General features: G+C 48.2%; 39 non-coding genes across 39 annotated transcripts; all 39 read left to right on the forward strand.

Moving 5' to 3' along the window:
- Positions 1-333: 333 nt before the first annotated feature.
- Trnak-cuu lies at positions 334-406 on the forward strand. The gene has a single exon. It is a non-coding gene; the product is annotated as a tRNA-Lys (tRNA).
- A 321-nt stretch (positions 407-727) lies between these two features.
- On the forward strand, positions 728-799 carry Trnat-agu. The gene has a single exon. It is a non-coding gene; the product is annotated as a tRNA-Thr (tRNA).
- A 557-nt stretch (positions 800-1356) lies between these two features.
- Positions 1357-1429, forward strand: Trnar-ucg. The gene has a single exon. It is a non-coding gene; the product is annotated as a tRNA-Arg (tRNA).
- Positions 1430-1867: 438 nt separating this feature from the next.
- On the forward strand, positions 1868-1940 carry Trnak-cuu. The gene has a single exon. It is a non-coding gene; the product is annotated as a tRNA-Lys (tRNA).
- Positions 1941-2261: 321 nt separating this feature from the next.
- On the forward strand, positions 2262-2333 carry Trnat-agu. Its single transcript has one exon. It is a non-coding gene; the product is annotated as a tRNA-Thr (tRNA).
- Positions 2334-2881: 548 nt separating this feature from the next.
- Trnar-ucg lies at positions 2882-2954 on the forward strand. Its single transcript has one exon. It is a non-coding gene; the product is annotated as a tRNA-Arg (tRNA).
- Positions 2955-3392: 438 nt separating this feature from the next.
- Trnak-cuu lies at positions 3393-3465 on the forward strand. Its single transcript has one exon. It is a non-coding gene; the product is annotated as a tRNA-Lys (tRNA).
- A 321-nt stretch (positions 3466-3786) lies between these two features.
- Positions 3787-3858, forward strand: Trnat-agu. Its single transcript has one exon. It is a non-coding gene; the product is annotated as a tRNA-Thr (tRNA).
- Positions 3859-4418: 560 nt separating this feature from the next.
- Trnar-ucg lies at positions 4419-4491 on the forward strand. The gene has a single exon. It is a non-coding gene; the product is annotated as a tRNA-Arg (tRNA).
- Positions 4492-4929: 438 nt separating this feature from the next.
- On the forward strand, positions 4930-5002 carry Trnak-cuu. The gene has a single exon. It is a non-coding gene; the product is annotated as a tRNA-Lys (tRNA).
- Positions 5003-5323: 321 nt separating this feature from the next.
- Positions 5324-5395, forward strand: Trnat-agu. Its single transcript has one exon. It is a non-coding gene; the product is annotated as a tRNA-Thr (tRNA).
- A 545-nt stretch (positions 5396-5940) lies between these two features.
- Trnar-ucg lies at positions 5941-6013 on the forward strand. Its single transcript has one exon. It is a non-coding gene; the product is annotated as a tRNA-Arg (tRNA).
- Positions 6014-6451: 438 nt separating this feature from the next.
- Positions 6452-6524, forward strand: Trnak-cuu. The gene has a single exon. It is a non-coding gene; the product is annotated as a tRNA-Lys (tRNA).
- Positions 6525-6845: 321 nt separating this feature from the next.
- Positions 6846-6917, forward strand: Trnat-agu. The gene has a single exon. It is a non-coding gene; the product is annotated as a tRNA-Thr (tRNA).
- A 551-nt stretch (positions 6918-7468) lies between these two features.
- On the forward strand, positions 7469-7541 carry Trnar-ucg. The gene has a single exon. It is a non-coding gene; the product is annotated as a tRNA-Arg (tRNA).
- A 438-nt stretch (positions 7542-7979) lies between these two features.
- Positions 7980-8052, forward strand: Trnak-cuu. Its single transcript has one exon. It is a non-coding gene; the product is annotated as a tRNA-Lys (tRNA).
- Positions 8053-8373: 321 nt separating this feature from the next.
- On the forward strand, positions 8374-8445 carry Trnat-agu. The gene has a single exon. It is a non-coding gene; the product is annotated as a tRNA-Thr (tRNA).
- A 546-nt stretch (positions 8446-8991) lies between these two features.
- Trnar-ucg lies at positions 8992-9064 on the forward strand. The gene has a single exon. It is a non-coding gene; the product is annotated as a tRNA-Arg (tRNA).
- Positions 9065-9502: 438 nt separating this feature from the next.
- On the forward strand, positions 9503-9575 carry Trnak-cuu. Its single transcript has one exon. It is a non-coding gene; the product is annotated as a tRNA-Lys (tRNA).
- A 321-nt stretch (positions 9576-9896) lies between these two features.
- Positions 9897-9968, forward strand: Trnat-agu. The gene has a single exon. It is a non-coding gene; the product is annotated as a tRNA-Thr (tRNA).
- A 560-nt stretch (positions 9969-10528) lies between these two features.
- Positions 10529-10601, forward strand: Trnar-ucg. The gene has a single exon. It is a non-coding gene; the product is annotated as a tRNA-Arg (tRNA).
- A 438-nt stretch (positions 10602-11039) lies between these two features.
- On the forward strand, positions 11040-11112 carry Trnak-cuu. Its single transcript has one exon. It is a non-coding gene; the product is annotated as a tRNA-Lys (tRNA).
- Positions 11113-11433: 321 nt separating this feature from the next.
- On the forward strand, positions 11434-11505 carry Trnat-agu. The gene has a single exon. It is a non-coding gene; the product is annotated as a tRNA-Thr (tRNA).
- Positions 11506-12050: 545 nt separating this feature from the next.
- On the forward strand, positions 12051-12123 carry Trnar-ucg. Its single transcript has one exon. It is a non-coding gene; the product is annotated as a tRNA-Arg (tRNA).
- Positions 12124-12561: 438 nt separating this feature from the next.
- Positions 12562-12634, forward strand: Trnak-cuu. Its single transcript has one exon. It is a non-coding gene; the product is annotated as a tRNA-Lys (tRNA).
- Positions 12635-12955: 321 nt separating this feature from the next.
- Trnat-agu lies at positions 12956-13027 on the forward strand. The gene has a single exon. It is a non-coding gene; the product is annotated as a tRNA-Thr (tRNA).
- A 554-nt stretch (positions 13028-13581) lies between these two features.
- On the forward strand, positions 13582-13654 carry Trnar-ucg. Its single transcript has one exon. It is a non-coding gene; the product is annotated as a tRNA-Arg (tRNA).
- Positions 13655-14092: 438 nt separating this feature from the next.
- Trnak-cuu lies at positions 14093-14165 on the forward strand. Its single transcript has one exon. It is a non-coding gene; the product is annotated as a tRNA-Lys (tRNA).
- A 321-nt stretch (positions 14166-14486) lies between these two features.
- On the forward strand, positions 14487-14558 carry Trnat-agu. Its single transcript has one exon. It is a non-coding gene; the product is annotated as a tRNA-Thr (tRNA).
- Positions 14559-15106: 548 nt separating this feature from the next.
- Trnar-ucg lies at positions 15107-15179 on the forward strand. Its single transcript has one exon. It is a non-coding gene; the product is annotated as a tRNA-Arg (tRNA).
- A 438-nt stretch (positions 15180-15617) lies between these two features.
- Trnak-cuu lies at positions 15618-15690 on the forward strand. The gene has a single exon. It is a non-coding gene; the product is annotated as a tRNA-Lys (tRNA).
- Positions 15691-16011: 321 nt separating this feature from the next.
- On the forward strand, positions 16012-16083 carry Trnat-agu. Its single transcript has one exon. It is a non-coding gene; the product is annotated as a tRNA-Thr (tRNA).
- A 548-nt stretch (positions 16084-16631) lies between these two features.
- Trnar-ucg lies at positions 16632-16704 on the forward strand. The gene has a single exon. It is a non-coding gene; the product is annotated as a tRNA-Arg (tRNA).
- Positions 16705-17142: 438 nt separating this feature from the next.
- On the forward strand, positions 17143-17215 carry Trnak-cuu. The gene has a single exon. It is a non-coding gene; the product is annotated as a tRNA-Lys (tRNA).
- A 321-nt stretch (positions 17216-17536) lies between these two features.
- Positions 17537-17608, forward strand: Trnat-agu. Its single transcript has one exon. It is a non-coding gene; the product is annotated as a tRNA-Thr (tRNA).
- A 566-nt stretch (positions 17609-18174) lies between these two features.
- On the forward strand, positions 18175-18247 carry Trnar-ucg. Its single transcript has one exon. It is a non-coding gene; the product is annotated as a tRNA-Arg (tRNA).
- Positions 18248-18685: 438 nt separating this feature from the next.
- Trnak-cuu lies at positions 18686-18758 on the forward strand. The gene has a single exon. It is a non-coding gene; the product is annotated as a tRNA-Lys (tRNA).
- A 321-nt stretch (positions 18759-19079) lies between these two features.
- Positions 19080-19151, forward strand: Trnat-agu. The gene has a single exon. It is a non-coding gene; the product is annotated as a tRNA-Thr (tRNA).
- A 502-nt stretch (positions 19152-19653) lies between these two features.
- Trnar-ucg lies at positions 19654-19726 on the forward strand. Its single transcript has one exon. It is a non-coding gene; the product is annotated as a tRNA-Arg (tRNA).
- The last annotated feature ends 303 nt before the right edge of the window (positions 19727-20029 follow it).

Below are 20029 nucleotides of genomic sequence, written 5' to 3' on the forward strand. Positions count from 1 at the left end.
GCCTACCTGAAGCTCAAGCAAGACAAAGGGGTTGTGTAGCGAAATTTTCGGCACAGTGCCGATCAGGAGAGTTCTTTTGGAACTACTGCATCTGACTCAGGACCCAAGAGCTACGCCACAGGCGTCTGCGCACTGTCGAGCATGTGTGTTGAATAATGGTGCTGATAGCCACGTATCATTTCAAGTAGATTTGATGCCTTTCGGAGACAATTTTCCATTGAATAGGATTGTAGCTCATTTGTGGCAGCAGGAAATAAGCTGTAGTCAAAAGGATCTTCCATAGATGGTCGCAGGTCGCATAAATACTGTATGGCTCGTAACGCGTTGTGTGGAGCCCGGCTAGCTCAGTCGGTAGAGCATGAGACTCTTAATCTAAGGGTCGTGGGTTGGAGCCCCACGCTGGGCGGCGCTAAATTTTGTGTCTACGCGGATGCAACCTGCGCCCCTCTCGTGAGCCTTGCGTAATGAACGTAACGGGTTACGACGATGCCTAGCTTCGTATGAATATCAGAGGAATGGTTTTTGAAGCTGAAAGTAACTCTGAAATGAAATAAATGTGTTGTTTTGGAATTTTAGGCGTACATCGATATCGTGTGAGATGTGTAGGAAAGCAGCAGCTGTGCTAACTAAATGCAAGTAATGGTCGCTAATGCGGTGCGTTTCCAGCTGAAGGGCTCCGATTCACTAGTCCATAAGAATAAAGTACCCGAAAAGGGCGCTAGGCGGCGCCTCCTTAGATCAGTGGCAGAGCGCTGGTCTAGTAAACCAGAGGTCGTGAGTTCGATCCTCACAGGAGGCAAATGAATTTTGTAACAGCCCCATCTACCGTAGCGCTTCCGAAAAAAGTGGTCAAGGATTAAAAAAATTATGAATTGGCGCGGTATTTAAGAATTGCTCTCGCAAAAGAATAGTGCGAATGGTGCTATTAAAGTAGGCACCGGAAACTGTTGCTTTTGGCAGTCTCCGGAGAATGCCGACGTGAAATACTTAGTTCTTGTGATGTATTTTCTACCCCTGGTAGAGACCCTCGCGGTTGTCGTCGTCGTCGTCGTCGTCGTCGTCGGCGCCGCCGCCGCTTTGGTAACAGCGGCAACTCGCCATTGTATGACATAGGGTGAGGTACCTTCTGCAACCGACAGAGATGGCAGTAAGCGATTGAAGCTGATTTGCAACCTCTTGTTTGATCAGCGTCATAAGGGCTTGAATGTAACTTGCGATGGGACACAGCAAGAAGTAGCGTCGCCTTTTTAGTACTGAAATTGGAGATGGAGGATTGCGTCAAAGATGGGAAATTCATTCCGGCAAGCGTACAAATGGCGAAAATGAGGTGTGTGTGGGGAAGCATATTGCGCCAGTGACCGTGTGGCCTAATGGATAAGGCGTCGGACTTCGGATCCGAAGATTGCAGGTTCGAATCCTGTCACGGTCGAGTTTTTCCAGTTCTGCAAAAGTTGCATGCTGTTTTACTGTGTTGTTTGAGTAGTACAAAATTAGTTGAAAGTTGCTGCTGTTCGCTTCCTGGCTGCAAACCGGCGCCTACCTGAAGCTCAAGCAAGACAAAGGGGTTGTGTAGCGAAATTTTCGGCACAGTGCCGATCAGGAGAGTTCTTTTGGAACTACTGCATCTGACTCAGGACCCAAGAGCTACGCCACAGGCGTCTGCGCACTGTCGAGCATGTGTGTTGAATAATGGTGCTGATAGCCACGTATCATTTCAAGTAGATTTGATGCCTTTCGGAGACAATTTTCCATTGAATAGGATTGTAGCTCATTTGTGGCAGCAGGAAATAAGCTGTAGTCAAAAGGATCTTCCATAGATGGTCGCAGGTCGCATAAATACTGTATGGCTCGTAACGCGTTGTGTGGAGCCCGGCTAGCTCGGTCGGTAGAGCATGAGACTCTTAATCTGAGGGTCGTGGGTTAGAGCCCCACGCTGGGCGGCGCTAAATTTTGTGTCTACGCGGATGCAACCTGCGCCCCTCTCGTGAGCCTTGCGTAATGAACGTAACGGGTTACGACGATGCCTAGCTTCGTATGAATATCAGAGGAATGGTTTTTGAAGCTGAAAGTAACTCTGAAATGAAATAAATGTGTTGTTTTGGAATTTTAGGCGTACATCGATATCGTGTGAGATGTGTAGGAAAGCAGCAGCTGTGCTAACTAAATGCAAGTAATGGTCGCTAATGCGGTGCGTTTCCAGCTGAAGGGCTCCGATTCACTAGTCCATAAGAATAAAGTACCCGAAAAGGGCGCTAGGCGGCGCCTCCTTAGCTCAGTGGCAGAGCGCTGGTCTAGTAAACCAGAGGTCGTGAGTTCGATCCTCGCAGGAGGCAAATGAATTTTGTAACAGCCCCATCTACCGTAGCGCTTTCGAAAAAAGTGGTCAAGGATAAAAAAAATTATGAATGGGTGCGGTATTTAAGAATTGCTCTCGCAAAAGAATAGTGCGAATGGTGCTATTAAAGTAGGCACCGGAAACTGTTGCTTTTGGCAGTCTCCGGAGAATGCCGACGTGAAATACTTAGTTCTTGTGATGTATTTTCTACCCCTGGTAGAGACCCTCGCGGTTGTCGTCGTCGTCGTCGGCGGCGCCGCCGCCGCTTTGGTAACAGCGGCAACTCGCCATTGTATGACATAGGGTGAGGTACCTTCTGCAACCGACAGAGATGGCAGTAAGCGATTGAAGCTGATTTGCAACCTCTTGTTTGATCAGCGTCATAAGGGCTTGAATGTAACTTGCGATTGGACACAGCAAGAAGTAGCGTCGCCTTTTTAGTACTGAAATTGGAGATGGAGGATTGCGTCAAAGATGGAAAATTCATTCCGGCAAGCGTACAAATGGCGAAAATGAGGTGTGTGTGGGGAAGCATATTGCGCCAGTGACCGTGTGGCCTAATGGATAAGGCGTCGGACTTCGGATCCGAAGATTGCAGGTTCGAATCCTGTCACGGTCGAGTTTTTCCAGTTCTGCAAAAGTTGCATGCTGTTTTACTGTGTTGTTTGAGTAGTACAAAATTAGTTGAAAGTTGCTGCTGTCCGCTTCCTGGCTGCAAACCGGCGCCTACCTGAAGCTCAAGCAAGACAAAGGGGTTGTGTAGCGAAATTTTCGGCACAGTGCCGATCAGGAGAGTTCTTTTGGAACTACTGCATCTGACTCAGGACCCAAGAGCTACGCCACAGGCGTCTGCGCACTGTCGAGCATGTGTGTTGAATAATGGTGCTGATAGCCACGTATCATTTCAAGTAGATTTGATGCCTTTCGGAGACAATTTTCCATTGAATAGGATTGTAGCTCATTTGTGGCAGCAGGAAATAAGCTGTAGTCAAAAGGATCTTCCACAGATGGTCGCAGGTCGCATAAATACTGTATGGCTCGTAACGCGTTGTGTGGAGCCCGGCTAGCTCAGTCGGTAGAGCATGAGACTCTTAATCTAAGGGTCGTGGGTTGGAGCCCCACGCTGGGCGGCGCTAAATTTTGTGTCTACGCGGATGCAACCTGCGCCCCTCTCGTGAGCCTTGCGTAATGAACGTAACGGGTTACGACGATGCCTAGCTTCGTATGAATATCAGAGGAATGGTTTTTGAAGCTGAAAGTAACTCTGAAATGAAATAAATGTGTTGTTTTGGAATTTTAGGCGTACATCGATATCGTGTGAGATGTGTAGGAAAGCAGCAGCTGTGCTAACTAAATGCAAGTAATGGTCGCTAATGCGGTGCGTTTCCAGCTGAAGGGCTCCGATTCACTAGTCCATAAGAATAAAGTACCCGAAAAGGGCGCTAGGCGGCGCCTCCTTAGATCAGTGGCAGAGCGCTGGTCTAGTAAACCAGAGGTCGTGAGTTCGATCCTCACAGGAGACAAATGAATTTTGTAACAGCCCCATCTACCGTAGCGCTTTCGAAAAAAGTGGTCAAGGATTAAAAAAATTATGAATTGGCGCGGTATTTAAGAATTGCTCTCGCAAAAGAATAGTGCGAATGGTGCTATTAAAGTAGGCACCGGAAACTGTTGCTTTTGGCAGTCTCCGGAGAATGCCGACGTGAAATACTTAGTTCTTGTGATGTATTTTCTACCCCTGGTAGAGACCCTCGCGGTTGTCGTCGTCGTCGTCGTCGTCGTCGTCGTCGGCGCCGCCGCCGCTTTGGTAACAGCGGCAACTCGCCATTGTATGACATAGGGTGAGGTACCTTCTGCAACCGACAGAGATGGCAGTAAGCGATTGAAGCTGATTTGCAACCTCTTGTTTGATCAGCGTCATAAGGGCTTGAATGTAACTTGCGATGGGACACAGCAAGAAGTAGCGTCGCCTTTTTAGTACTGAAATTGGAGATGGAGGATTGCGTCAAAGATGGGAAATTCATTCCGGCAAGCGTACAAATGGCGAAAATGAGGTGTGTGTGGGGAAGCATATTGCGCCAGTGACCGTGTGGCCTAATGGATAAGGCGTCGGACTTCGGATCCGAAGATTGCAGGTTCGAATCCTGTCACGGTCGAGTTTTTCCAGTTCTGCAAAAGTTGCATGCTGTTTTACTGTGTTGTTTGAGTAGTACAAAATTAGTTGAAAGTTGCTGCTGTCCGCTTCCTGGCTGCAAACCGGCGCCTACCTGAAGCTCAAGCAAGACAAAGGGGTTGTGTAGCGAAATTTTCGGCACAGTGCCGATCAGGAGAGTTCTTTTGGAACTACTGCATCTGACTCAGGACCCAAGAGCTACGCCACAGGCGTCTGCGCACTGTCGAGCATGTGTGTTGAATAATGGTGCTGATAGCCACGTATCATTTCAAGTAGATTTGATGCCTTTCGGAGACAATTTTCCATTGAATAGGATTGTAGCTCATTTGTGGCAGCAGGAAATAAGCTGTAGTCAAAAGGATCTTCCATAGATGGTCGCAGGTCGCATAAATACTGTATGGCTCGTAACGCGTTGTGTGGAGCCCGGCTAGCTCAGTCGGTAGAGCATGAGACTCTTAATCTAAGGGTCGTGGGTTGGAGCCCCACGCTGGGCGGCGCTAAATTTTGTGTCTACGCGGATGCAACCTGCGCCCCTCTCGTGAGCCTTGCGTAATGAACGTAACGGGTTACGACGATGCCTAGCTTCGTATGAATATCAGAGGAATGGTTTTTGAAGCTGAAAGTAACTCTGAAATGAAATAAATGTGTTGTTTTGGAATTTTAGGCGTACATCGATATCGTGTGAGATGTGTAGGAAAGCAGCAGCTGTGCTAACTAAATGCAAGTAATGGTCGCTAATGCGGTGCGTTTCCAGCTGAAGGGCTCCGATTCACTAGTCCATAAGAATAAAGTACCCGAAAAGGGCGCTAGGCGGCGCCTCCTTAGCTCAGTGGCAGAGCGCTGGTCTAGTAAACCAGAGGTCGTGAGTTCGATCCTCGCAGGAGGCAAATGAATTTTGTAACAGCCCCATCTACCGTAGCGCTTTCGAAAAAAGTGGTCAAGGATAAAAAAAATTATGAATGGGTGCGGTATTTAAGAATTGCTCTCGCAAAAGAATAGTGCGAATGGTGCTATTAAAGTAGGCACCGGAAACTGTTGCTTTTGGCAGTCTCCGGAGAATGCCGACGTGAAATACTTAGTTCTTGTGATGTATTTTCTACCCCTGGTAGAGACCCTCGCGGTTGTCGTCGTCGTCGGCGGCGCCGCCGCCGCTTTGGTAACAGCGGCAACTCGCCATTGTATGACATAGGGTGAGGTACCTTCTGCAACCGACAGAGATGGCAGTAAGCGATTGAAGCTGATTTGCAACCTCTTGTTTGATCAGCGTCATAAGGGCTTGAATGTAACTTGCGATGGGACACAGCAAGAAGTAGCGTCGCCTTTTTAGTACTGAAATTGGAGGTGGAGGATTGCGTCAAAGATGGGAAATTCATTCCGGCAAGCGTACAAATGGCGAAAATGAGGTGTGTGTGGGGAAGCATATTGCGCCAGTGACCGTGTGGCCTAATGGATAAGGCGTCGGACTTCGGATCCGAAGATTGCAGGTTCGAATCCTGTCACGGTCGAGTTTTTCCAGTTCTGCAAAAGTTGCATGCTGTTTTACTGTGTTGTTTGAGTAGTACAAAATTAGTTGAAAGTTGCTGCTGTCCGCTTCCTGGCTGCAAACCGGCGCCTACCTGAAGCTCAAGCAAGACAAAGGGGTTGTGTAGCGAAATTTTCGGCACAGTGCCGATCAGGAGAGTTCTTTTGGAACTACTGCATCTGACTCAGGACCCAAGAGCTACGCCACAGGCGTCTGCGCACTGTCGAGCATGTGTGTTGAATAATGGTGCTGATAGCCACGTATCATTTCAAGTAGATTTGATGCCTTTCGGAGACAATTTTCCATTGAATAGGATTGTAGCTCATTTGTGGCAGCAGGAAATAAGCTGTAGTCAAAAGGATCTTCCATAGATGGTCGCAGGTCGCATAAATACTGTATGGCTCGTAACGCGTTGTGTGGAGCCCGGCTAGCTCAGTCGGTAGAGCATGAGACTCTTAATCTAAGGGTCGTGGGTTGGAGCCCCACGCTGGGCGGCGCTAAATTTTGTGTCTACGCGGATGCAACCTGCGCCCCTCTCGTGAGCCTTGCGTAATGAACGTAACGGGTTACGACGATGCCTAGCTTCGTATGAATATCAGAGGAATGGTTTTTGAAGCTGAAAGTAACTCTGAAATGAAATAAATGTGTTGTTTTGGAATTTTAGGCGTACATCGATATCGTGTGAGATGTGTAGGAAAGCAGCAGCTGTGCTAACTAAATGCAAGTAATGGTCGCTAATGCGGTGCGTTTCCAGCTGAAGGGCTCCGATTCACTAGTCCATAAGAATAAAGTACCCGAAAAGGGCGCTAGGCGGCGCCTCCTTAGCTCAGTGGCAGAGCGCTGGTCTAGTAAACCAGAGGTCGTGAGTTCGATCCTCACAGGAGGCAAATGAATTTTGTAACAGCCCCATCTACCGTAGCGCTTTCGAAAAAAGTGGTCAGGGATTAAAAAAATTATGAATTGGCGCGGTATTTAAGAATTGCTCTCGCAAAAGAATAGTGCGAATGGTGCTATTAAAGTAGGCACCGGAAACTGTTGCTTTTGGCAGTCTCCGGAGAATGCCGACGTGAAATACTTAGTTCTTGTGATGTATTTTCTACCCCTGGTAGAGACCCTCGCGGTTGTCGTCGTCGTCGTCGTCGGCGCCGCCGCCGCCGCTTTGGTAACAGCGGCAACTCGCCATTGTATGACATAGGGTGAGTTACCTTCTGCAACCGACAGAGATGGCAGTAAGCGATTGAAGCTGATTTGCAACCTCTTGTTTGATCAGCGTCATAAGGGCTTGAATGTAACTTGCGATGGGACACAGCAAGAAGTAGCGTCGCCTTTTTAGTACTGAAATTGGAGGTGGAGGATTGCGTCAAAGATGGGAAATTCATTCCGGCAAGCGTACAAATGGCGAAAATGAGGTGTGTGTGGGGAAGCATAATGCGCCAGTGACCGTGTGGCCTAATGGATAAGGCGTCGGACTTCGGATCCGAAGATTGCAGGTTCGAATCCTGTCACGGTCGAGTTTTTCCAGTTCTGCAAAAGTTGCATGCTGTTTTACTGTGTTGTTTGAGTAGTACAAAATTAGTTGAAAGTTGCTGCTGTCCGCTTCCTGGCTGCAAACCGGCGCCTACCTGAAGCTCAAGCAAGACAAAGGGGTTGTGTAGCGAAATTTTCGGCACAGTGCCGATCAGGAGAGTTCTTTTGGAACTACTGCATCTGACTCAGGACCCAAGAGCTACGCCACAGGCGTCTGCGCACTGTCGAGCATGTGTGTTGAATAATGGTGCTGATAGCCACGTATCATTTCAAGTAGATTTGATGCCTTTCGGAGACAATTTTCCATTGAATAGGATTGTAGCTCATTTGTGGCAGCAGGAAATAAGCTGTAGTCAAAAGGATCTTCCATAGATGGTCGCAGGTCGCATAAATACTGTATGGCTCGTAACGCGTTGTGTGGAGCCCGGCTAGCTCAGTCGGTAGAGCATGAGACTCTTAATCTAAGGGTCGTGGGTTGGAGCCCCACGCTGGGCGGCGCTAAATTTTGTGTCTACGCGGATGCAACCTGCGCCCCTCTCGTGAGCCTTGCGTAATGAACGTAACGGGTTACGACGATGCCTAGCTTCGTATGAATATCAGAGGAATGGTTTTTGAAGCTGAAAGTAACTCTGAAATGAAATAAATGTGTTGTTTTGGAATTTTAGGCGTACATCGATATCGTGTGAGATGTGTAGGAAAGCAGCAGCTGTGCTAACTAAATGCAAGTAATGGTCGCTAATGCGGTGCGTTTCCAGCTGAAGGGCTCCGATTCACTAGTCCATAAGAATAAAGTACCCGAAAAGGGCGCTAGGCGGCGCCTCCTTAGCTCAGTGGCAGAGCGCTGGTCTAGTAAACCAGAGGTCGTGAGTTCGATCCTCACAGGAGGCAAATGAATTTTGTAACAGCCCCATCTACCGTAGCGCTTTCGAAAAAAGTGGTCAGGGATTAAAAAAATTATGAATTGGCGCGGTATTTAAGAATTGCTCTCGCAAAAGAATAGTGCGAATGGTGCTATTAAAGTAGGCACCGGAAACTGTTGCTTTTGGCAGTCTCCGGAGAATGCCGACGTGAAATACTTAGTTCTTGTATTTTCTACCCCTGGTAGAGACCCTCGCGGTTGTCGTCGTCGTCGTCGTCGGCGCCGCCGCCGCCGCTTTGGTAACAGCGGCAACTCGCCATTGTATGACATAGGGTGAGTTACCTTCTGCAACCGACAGAGATGGCAGTAAGCGATTGAAGCTGATTTGCAACCTCTTGTTTGATCAGCGTCATAAGGGCTTGAATGTAACTTGCGATTGGACACAGCAAGAAGTAGCGTCGCCTTTTTAGTACTGAAATTGGAGATGGAGGATTGCGTCAAAGATGGAAAATTCATTCCGGCAAGCGTACAAATGGCGAAAATGAGGTGTGTGTGGGGAAGCATATTGCGCCAGTGACCGTGTGGCCTAATGGATAAGGCGTCGGACTTCGGATCCGAAGATTGCAGGTTCGAATCCTGTCACGGTCGAGTTTTTCCAGTTCTGCAAAAGTTGCATGCTGTTTTACTGTGTTGTTTGAGTAGTACAAAATTAGTTGAAAGTTGCTGCTGTCCGCTTCCTGGCTGCAAACCGGCGCCTACCTGAAGCTCAAGCAAGACAAAGGGGTTGTGTAGCGAAATTTTCGGCACAGTGCCGATCAGGAGAGTTCTTTTGGAACTACTGCATCTGACTCAGGACCCAAGAGCTACGCCACAGGCGTCTGCGCACTGTCGAGCATGTGTGTTGAATAATGGTGCTGATAGCCACGTATCATTTCAAGTAGATTTGATGCCTTTCGGAGACAATTTTCCATTGAATAGGATTGTAGCTCATTTGTGGCAGCAGGAAATAAGCTGTAGTCAAAAGGATCTTCCATAGATGGTCGCAGGTCGCATAAATACTGTATGGCTCGTAACGCGTTGTGTGGAGCCCGGCTAGCTCAGTCGGTAGAGCATGAGACTCTTAATCTAAGGGTCGTGGGTTGGAGCCCCACGCTGGGCGGCGCTAAATTTTGTGTCTACGCGGATGCAACCTGCGCCCCTCTCGTGAGCCTTGCGTAATGAACGTAACGGGTTACGACGATGCCTAGCTTCGTATGAATATCAGAGGAATGGTTTTTGAAGCTGAAAGTAACTCTGAAATGAAATAAATGTGTTGTTTTGGAATTTTAGGCGTACATCGATATCGTGTGAGATGTGTAGGAAAGCAGCAGCTGTGCTAACTAAATGCAAGTAATGGTCGCTAATGCGGTGCGTTTCCAGCTGAAGGGCTCCGATTCACTAGTCCATAAGAATAAAGTACCCGAAAAGGGCGCTAGGCGGCGCCTCCTTAGATCAGTGGCAGAGCGCTGGTCTAGTAAACCAGAGGTCGTGAGTTCGATCCTCACAGGAGGCAAATGAATTTTGTAACAGCCCCATCTACCGTAGCGCTTTCGAAAAAAGTGGTCAAGGATTAAAAAAATTATGAATTGGCGCGGTATTTAAGAATTGCTCTCGCAAAAGAATAGTGCGAATGGTGCTATTAAAGTAGGCACCGGAAACTGTTGCTTTTGGCAGTCTCCGGAGAATGCCGACGTGAAATACTTAGTTCTTGTGATGTATTTTCTACCCCTGGTAGAGACCCTCGCGGTTGTCGTCGTCGTCGTCGTCGTCGTCGTCGGCGGCGCCGCCGCCGCTTTGGTAACAGCGGCAACTCGGCATTGTATGACATAGGGTGAGGTACCTTCTGCAACCGACAGAGATGGCAGTAAGCGATTGAAGCTGATTTGCAACCTCTTGTTTGATCAGCGTCATAAGGGCTTGAATGTAACTTGCGATGGGACACAGCAAGAAGTAGCGTCGCCTTTTTAGTACTGAAATTGGAGATGGAGGATTGCGTCAAAGATGGGAAATTCATTCCGGCAAGAGTACAAATGGCGAAAATGAGGTGTGTGTGGGGAAGCATATTGCGCCAGTGACCGTGTGGCCTAATGGATAAGGCGTCGGACTTCGGATCCGAAGATTGCAGGTTCGAATCCTGTCACGGTCGAGTTTTTCCAGTTCTGCAAAAGTTGCATGCTGTTTTACTGTGTTGTTTGAGTAGTACAAAATTAGTTGAAAGTTGCTGCTGTTCGCTTCCTGGCTGCAAACCGGCGCCTACCTGAAGCTCAAGCAAGACAAAGGGGTTGTGTAGCGAAATTTTCGGCACAGTGCCGATCAGGAGAGTTCTTTTGGAACTACTGCATCTGACTCAGGACCCAAGAGCTACGCCACAGGCGTCTGCGCACTGTCGAGCATGTGTGTTGAATAATGGTGCTGATAGCCACGTATCATTTCAAGTAGATTTGATGCCTTTCGGAGACAATTTTCCATTGAATAGGATTGTAGCTCATTTGTGGCAGCAGGAAATAAGCTGTAGTCAAAAGGATCTTCCATAGATGGTCGCAGGTCGCATAAATACTGTATGCCTCGTAACGCGTTGTGTGGAGCCCGGCTAGCTCGGTCGGTAGAGCATGAGACTCTTAATCTGAGGGTCGTGGGTTAGAGCCCCACGCTGGGCGGCGCTAAATTTTGTGTCTACGCGGATGCAACCTGCGCCCCTCTCGTGAGCCTTGCGTAATGAACGTAACGGGTTACGACGATGCCTAGCTTCGTATGAATATCAGAGGAATGGTTTTTGAAGCTGAAAGTAACTCTGAAATGAAATAAATGTGTTGTTTTGGAATTTTAGGCGTACATCGATATCGTGTGAGATGTGTAGGAAAGCAGCAGCTGTGCTAACTAAATGCAAGTAATGGTCGCTAATGCGGTGCGTTTCCAGCTGAAGGGCTCCGATTCACTAGTCCATAAGAATAAAGTACCCGAAAAGGGCGCTAGGCGGCGCCTCCTTAGCTCAGTGGCAGAGCGCTGGTCTAGTAAACCAGAGGTCGTGAGTTCGATCCTCGCAGGAGGCAAATGAATTTTGTAACAGCCCCATCTACCGTAGCGCTTTCGAAAAAAGTGGTCAAGGATAAAAAAAATTATGAATGGGTGCGGTATTTAAGAATTGCTCTCGCAAAAGAATAGTGCGAATGGTGCTATTAAAGTAGGCACCGGAAACTGTTGCTTTTGGCAGTCTCCGGAGAATGCCGACGTGAAATACTTAGTTCTTGTGATGTATTTTCTACCCCTGGTAGAGACCCTCGCGGTTGTCGTCGTCGTCGGCGGCGCCGCCGCCGCTTTGGTAACAGCGGCAACTCGCCATTGTATGACATAGGGTGAGGTACCTTCTGCAACCGACAGAGATGGCAGTAAGCGATTGAAGCTGATTTGCAACCTCTTGTTTGATCAGCGTCATAAGGGCTTGAATGTAACTTGCGATGGGACACAGCAAGAAGTAGCGTCGCCTTTTTAGTACTGAAATTGGAGGTGGAGGATTGCGTCAAAGATGGGAAATTCATTCCGGCAAGCGTACAAATGGCGAAAATGAGGTGTGTGTGGGGAAGCATATTGCGCCAGTGACCGTGTGGCCTAATGGATAAGGCGTCGGACTTCGGATCCGAAGATTGCAGGTTCGAATCCTGTCACGGTCGAGTTTTTCCAGTTCTGCAAAAGTTGCATGCTGTTTTACTGTGTTGTTTGAGTAGTACAAAATTAGTTGAAAGTTGCTGCTGTCCGCTTCCTGGCTGCAAACCGGCGCCTACCTGAAGCTCAAGCAAGACAAAGGGGTTGTGTAGCGAAATTTTCGGCACAGTGCCGATCAGGAGAGTTCTTTTGGAACTACTGCATCTGACTCAGGACCCAAGAGCTACGCCACAGGCGTCTGCGCACTGTCGAGCATGTGTGTTGAATAATGGTGCTGATAGCCACGTATCATTTCAAGTAGATTTGATGCCTTTCGGAGACAATTTTCCATTGAATAGGATTGTAGCTCATTTGTGGCAGCAGGAAATAAGCTGTAGTCAAAAGGATCTTCCATAGATGGTCGCAGGTCGCATAAATACTGTATGGCTCGTAACGCGTTGTGTGGAGCCCGGCTAGCTCAGTCGGTAGAGCATGAGACTCTTAATCTAAGGGTCGTGGGTTGGAGCCCCACGCTGGGCGGCGCTAAATTTTGTGTCTACGCGGATGCAACCTGCGCCCCTCTCGTGAGCCTTGCGTAATGAACGTAACGGGTTACGACGATGCCTAGCTTCGTATGAATATCAGAGGAATGGTTTTTGAAGCTGAAAGTAACTCTGAAATGAAATAAATGTGTTGTTTTGGAATTTTAGGCGTACATCGATATCGTGTGAGATGTGTAGGAAAGCAGCAGCTGTGCTAACTAAATGCAAGTAATGGTCGCTAATGCGGTGCGTTTCCAGCTGAAGGGCTCCGATTCACTAGTCCATAAGAATAAAGTACCCGAAAAGGGCGCTAGGCGGCGCCTCCTTAGATCAGTGGCAGAGCGCTGGTCTAGTAAACCAGAGGTCGTGAGTTCGATCCTCACAGGAGGCAAATGAATTTTGTAACAGCCCCATCTACCGTAGCGCTTTCGAAAAAAGTGGTCAAGGATTAAAAAAATTATGAATTGGCGCGGTATTTAAGAATTGCTCTCGCAAAAGAATAGTGCGAATGGTGCTATTAAAGTAGGCACCGGAAACTGTTGCTTTTGGCAGTCTCCGGAGAATGCCGACGTGAAATACTTAGTTCTTGTGATGTATTTTCTACCCCTGGTAGAGACCCTCGCGGTTGTCGTCGTCGTCGTCGTCGTCGTCGGCGCCGCCGCCGCTTTGGTAACAGCGGCAACTCGCCATTGTATGACATAGGGTGAGGTACCTTCTGCAACCGACAGAGATGGCAGTAAGCGATTGAAGCTGATTTGCAACCTCTTGTTTGATCAGCGTCATAAGGGCTTGAATGTAACTTGCGATGGGACACAGCAAGAAGTAGCGTCGCCTTTTTAGTACTGAAATTGGAGATGGAGGATTGCGTCAAAGATGGGAAATTCATTCCGGCAAGCGTACAAATGGCGAAAATGAGGTGTGTGTGGGGAAGCATATTGCGCCAGTGACCGTGTGGCCTAATGGATAAGGCGTCGGACTTCGGATCCGAAGATTGCAGGTTCGAATCCTGTCACGGTCGAGTTTTTCCAGTTCTGCAAAAGTTGCATGCTGTTTTACTGTGTTGTTTGAGTAGTACAAAATTAGTTGAAAGTTGCTGCTGTTCGCTTCCTGGCTGCAAACCGGCGCCTACCTGAAGCTCAAGCAAGACAAAGGGGTTGTGTAGCGAAATTTTCGGCACAGTGCCGATCAGGAGAGTTCTTTTGGAACTACTGCATCTGACTCAGGACCCAAGAGCTACGCCACAGGCGTCTGCGCACTGTCGAGCATGTGTGTTGAATAATGGTGCTGATAGCCACGTATCATTTCAAGTAGATTTGATGCCTTTCGGAGACAATTTTCCATTGAATAGGATTGTAGCTCATTTGTGGCAGCAGGAAATAAGCTGTAGTCAAAAGGATCTTCCATAGATGGTCGCAGGTCGCATAAATACTGTATGCCTCGTAACGCGTTGTGTGGAGCCCGGCTAGCTCGGTCGGTAGAGCATGAGACTCTTAATCTGAGGGTCGTGGGTTAGAGCCCCACGCTGGGCGGCGCTAAATTTTGTGTCTACGCGGATGCAACCTGCGCCCCTCTCGTGAGCCTTGCGTAATGAACGTAACGGGTTACGACGATGCCTAGCTTCGTATGAATATCAGAGGAATGGTTTTTGAAGCTGAAAGTAACTCTGAAATGAAATAAATGTGTTGTTTTGGAATTTTAGGCGTACATCGATATCGTGTGAGATGTGTAGGAAAGCAGCAGCTGTGCTAACTAAATGCAAGTAATGGTCGCTAATGCGGTGCGTTTCCAGCTGAAGGGCTCCGATTCACTAGTCCATAAGAATAAAGTACCCGAAAAGGGCGCTAGGCGGCGCTTCCTTAGCTCAGTGGCAGAGCGCTGGTCTAGTAAACCAGAGGTCGTGAGTTCGATCCTCGCAGGAGGCAAATGAATTTTGTAACAGCCCCATCTACCGTAGCGCTTTCGAAAAAAGTGGTCAAGGATAAAAAAAATTATGAATGGGTGCGGTATTTAAGAATTGCTCTCGCAAAAGAATAGTGCGAATGGTGCTATTAAAGTAGGCACCGGAAACTGTTGCTTTTGGCAGTCTCCGGAGAATGCCGACGTGAAATACTTAGTTCTTGTGATGTATTTTCTACCCCTGGTAGAGACCCTCGCGGTTGTCGTCGTCGTCGTCGGCGGCGCCGCCGCCGCTTTGGTAACAGCGGCAACTCGCCATTGTATGACATAGGGTGAGGTACCTTCTGCAACCGACAGAGATGGCAGTAAGCGATTGAAGCTGATTTGCAACCTCTTGTTTGATCAGCGTCATAAGGGCTTGAATGTAACTTGCGATGGGACACAGCAAGAAGTAGCGTCGCCTTTTTAGTACTGAAATTGGAGGTGGAGGATTGCGTCAAAGATGGGAAATTCATTCCGGCAAGCGTACAAATGGCGAAAATGAGGTGTGTGTGGGGAAGCATATTGCGCCAGTGACCGTGTGGCCTAATGGATAAGGCGTCGGACTTCGGATCCGAAGATTGCAGGTTCGAATCCTGTCACGGTCGAGTTTTTCCAGTTCTGCAAAAGTTGCATGCTGTTTTACTGTGTTGTTTGAGTAGTACAAAATTAGTTGAAAGTTGCTGCTGTCCGCTTCCTGGCTGCAAACCGGCGCCTACCTGAAGCTCAAGCAAGACAAAGGGGTTGTGTAGCGAAATTTTCGGCACAGTGCCGATCAGGAGAGTTCTTTTGGAACTACTGCATCTGACTCAGGACCCAAGAGCTACGCCACAGGCGTCTGCGCACTGTCGAGCATGTGTGTTGAATAATGGTGCTGATAGCCACGTATCATTTCAAGTAGATTTGATGCCTTTCGGAGACAATTTTCCATTGAATAGGATTGTAGCTCATTTGTGGCAGCAGGAAATAAGCTGTAGTCAAAAGGATCTTCCATAGATGGTCGCAGGTCGCATAAATACTGTATGGCTCGTAACGCGTTGTGTGGAGCCCGGCTAGCTCAGTCGGTAGAGCATGAGACTCTTAATCTAAGGGTCGTGGGTTGGAGCCCCACGCTGGGCGGCGCTAAATTTTGTGTCTACGCGGATGCAACCTGCGCCCCTCTCGTGAGCCTTGCGTAATGAACGTAACGGGTTACGACGATGCCTAGCTTCGTATGAATATCAGAGGAATGGTTTTTGAAGCTGAAAGTAACTCTGAAATGAAATAAATGTGTTGTTTTGGAATTTTAGGCGTACATCGATATCGTGTGAGATGTGTAGGAAAGCAGCAGCTGTGCTAACTAAATGCAAGTAATGGTCGCTAATGCGGTGCGTTTCCAGCTGAAGGGCTCCGATTCACTAGTCCATAAGAATAAAGTACCCGAAAAGGGCGCTAGGCGGCGCCTCCTTAGCTCAGTGGCAGAGCGCTGGTCTAGTAAACCAGAGGTCGTGAGTTCGATCCTCACAGGAGGCAAATGAATTTTGTAACAGCCCCATCTACCGTAGCGCTTTCGAAAAAAGTGGTCAAGGATTAAAAAAATTATGAATTGGCGCGGTATTTAAGAATTGCTCTCGCAAAAGAATAGTGCGAATGGTGCTATTAAAGTAGGCACCGGAAACTGTTGCTTTTGGCAGTCTCCGGAGAATGCCGACGTGAAATACTTAGTTCTTGTGATGTATTTTCTACCCCTGGTAGAGACCCTCGCGGTTGTCGTCGTCGTCGTCGGCGCCGCCGCCGCCGCTTTGGTAACAGCGGCAACTCGCCATTGTATGACATAGGGTGAGTTACCTTCTGCAACCGACAGAGATGGCAGTAAGCGATTGAAGCTGATTTGCAACCTCTTGTTTGATCAGCGTCATAAGGGCTTGAATGTAACTTGCGATTGGACACAGCAAGAAGTAGCGTCGCCTTTTTAGTACTGAAATTGGAGATGGAGGATTGCGTCAAAGATGGAAAATTCATTCCGGCAAGCGTACAAATGGCGAAAATGAGGTGTGTGTGGGGAAGCATATTGCGCCAGTGACCGTGTGGCCTAATGGATAAGGCGTCGGACTTCGGATCCGAAGATTGCAGGTTCGAATCCTGTCACGGTCGAGTTTTTCCAGTTCTGCAAAAGTTGCATGCTGTTTTACTGTGTTGTTTGAGTAGTACAAAATTAGTTGAAAGTTGCTGCTGTCCGCTTCCTGGCTGCAAACCGGCGCCTACCTGAAGCTCAAGCAAGACAAAGGGGTTGTGTAGCGAAATTTTCGGCACAGTGCCGATCAGGAGAGTTCTTTTGGAACTACTGCATCTGACTCAGGACCCAAGAGCTACGCCACAGGCGTCTGCGCACTGTCGAGCATGTGTGTTGAATAATGGTGCTGATAGCCACGTATCATTTCAAGTAGATTTGATGCCTTTCGGAGACAATTTTCCATTGAATAGGATTGTAGCTCATTTGTGGCAGCAGGAAATAAGCTGTAGTCAAAAGGATCTTCCATAGATGGTCGCAGGTCGCATAAATACTGTATGGCTCGTAACGCGTTGTGTGGAGCCCGGCTAGCTCAGTCGGTAGAGCATGAGACTCTTAATCTAAGGGTCGTGGGTTGGAGCCCCACGCTGGGCGGCGCTAAATTTTGTGTCTACGCGGATGCAACCTGCGCCCCTCTCGTGAGCCTTGCGTAATGAACGTAACGGGTTACGACGATGCCTAGCTTCGTATGAATATCAGAGGAATGGTTTTTGAAGCTGAAAGTAACTCTGAAATGAAATAAATGTGTTGTTTTGGAATTTTAGGCGTACATCGATATCGTGTGAGATGTGTAGGAAAGCAGCAGCTGTGCTAACTAAATGCAAGTAATGGTCGCTAATGCGGTGCGTTTCCAGCTGAAGGGCTCCGATTCACTAGTCCATAAGAATAAAGTACCCGAAAAGGGCGCTAGGCGGCGCCTCCTTAGATCAGTGGCAGAGCGCTGGTCTAGTAAACCAGAGGTCGTGAGTTCGATCCTCACAGGAGGCAAATGAATTTTGTAACAGCCCCATCTACCGTAGCGCTTTCGAAAAAAGTGGTCAAGGATTAAAAAAATTATGAATTGGCGCGGTATTTAAGAATTGCTCTCGCAAAAGAATAGTGCGAATGGTGCTATTAAAGTAGGCACCGGAAACTGTTGCTTTTGGCAGTCTCCGGAGAATGCCGACGTGAAATACTTAGTTCTTGTGATGTATTTTCTACCCCTGGTAGAGACCCTCGCGGTTGTCGTCGTCGTCGTCGTCGTCGTCGTCGTCGTCGTCGGCGCCGCCGCCGCTTTGGTAACAGCGGCAACTCGCCATTGTATGACATAGGGTGAGGTACCTTCTGCAACCGACAGAGATGGCAGTAAGCGATTGAAGCTGATTTGCAACCTCTTGTTTGATCAGCGTCATAAGGGCTTGAATGTAACTTGCGATGGGACACAGCAAGAAGTAGCGTCGCCTTTTTAGTACTGAAATTGGAGATGGAGGATTGCGTCAAAGATGGGAAATTCATTCCGGCAAGCGTACAAATGGCGAAAATGAGGTGTGTGTGGGGAAGCATATTGCGCCAGTGACCGTGTGGCCTAATGGATAAGGCGTCGGACTTCGGATCCGAAGATTGCAGGTTCGAATCCTGTCACGGTCGAGTTTTTCCAGTTCTGCAAAAGTTGCATGCTGTTTTACTGTGTTGTTTGAGTAGTACAAAATTAGTTGAAAGTTGCTGCTGTCCGCTTCCTGGCTGCAAACCGGCGCCTACCAGAAGCTCAAGCAAGACAAAGGGGTTGTGTAGCGAAATTTTCGGCACAGTGCCGATCAGGAGAGTTCTTTTGGAACTACTGCATCTGACTCAGGACCCAAGAGCTACGCCACAGGCGTCTGCGCACTGTCGAGCATGTGTGTTGAATAATGGTGCTGATAGCCACGTATCATTTCAAGTAGATTTGATGCCTTTCGGAGACAATTTTCCATTGAATAGGATTGTAGCTCATTTGTGGCAGCAGGAAATAAGCTGTAGTCAAAAGGATCTTCCATAGATGGTCGCAGGTCGCATAAATACTGTATGGCTCGTAACGCGTTGTGTGGAGCCCGGCTAGCTCAGTCGGTAGAGCATGAGACTCTTAATCTGAGGGTCGTGGGTTCGAGCCCCACGCTGGGCGGCGCTAAATTTTGTGTCTACGCGGATGCAACCTGCGCCCCTCTCGTGAGCCTTGCGTAATGAACGTAACGGGTTACGACGATGCCTAGCTTCGTATGAATATCAGAGGAATGGTTTTTGAAGCTGAAAGTAACTCTGAAATGAAATAAATGTGTTGTTTTGGAATTTTAGGCGTACATCGATATCGTGTGAGATGTGTAGGAAAGCAGCAGCTGTGCTAACAAAATGCAAGTAATGGTCGCTAATGCGGTGCGTTTCCAGCTGAAGGGCTCCGATTCACTAGTCCATAAGAATAAAGTACCCGAAAAGGGCGCTAGGCGGCGCCTCCTTAGCTCAGTGGCAGAGCGCTGGTCTAGTAAACCAGAGGTCGTGAGTTCGATCCTCACAGGAGGCAAATGAATTTTGTAACAGCCCCGTCTACCGTAGCGCTTTCGAAAAAAGTGGTCAAGGATAAAAAAAATTATGAATGGGTGCGGTATTCAAGAATTGCTCTCGCAAAAGAATAGTGCGAATGGTGCTATTAAAGTAGGCACCGGAAACTGTTGCTTTTGGCAGTCTCCGGAGAATGCCGACGTGAAATACTTAGTTCTTGTGATGTATTTTCTACCCCTGGTAGAGACCCTCGCGGTTGTCGTCGTCGTCGTCGTCGGCGGCGGCGCCGCCGCCGCTTTGGTAACAGCGGCAACTCTAAGCGATTGAAGCTGATTTGCAACCTCTTGTTTGATCAGCGTCATAAGGGCTTGAATGTAACTTGCGATGGGACACAGCAAGAAGTAGCGTCGCCTTTTTAGTACTGAAATTGGAGATGGAGGATTGCGTCAAAGATGGGAAATTCATTCCGGCAAGCGTACAAATGGCGAAAATGAGGTGTGTGTGGGGAAGCATATTGCGCCAGTGACCGTGTGGCCTAATGGATAAGGCGTCGGACTTCGGATCCGAAGATTGCAGGTTCGAATCCTGTCACGGTCGAGTTTTTCCAGTTCTGCAAAAGTTGCATGCTGTTTTACTGTGTTGTTTGAGTAGTACAAAATTAGTTGAAAGTTGCTGCTGTCCGCTTCCTGGCTGCAAACCGGCGCCTACCAGAAGCTCAAGCAAGACAAAGGGGTTGTGTAGCGAAATTTTCGGCACAGTGCCGATCAGGAGAGTTCTTTTGGAACTACTGCATCTGACTCAGGACCCAAGAGCTACGCCACAGGCGTCTGCGCACTGTCGAGCATGTGTGTTGAATAATGGTGCTGATAGCCACGTATCATTTCAAGTAGATTTGATGCC

Source organism: Schistocerca piceifrons, chromosome 7, assembly GCF_021461385.2.
Source record: "Schistocerca piceifrons isolate TAMUIC-IGC-003096 chromosome 7, iqSchPice1.1, whole genome shotgun sequence".
Lineage (NCBI taxonomy): Eukaryota > Metazoa > Arthropoda > Insecta > Orthoptera > Acrididae > Schistocerca > Schistocerca piceifrons.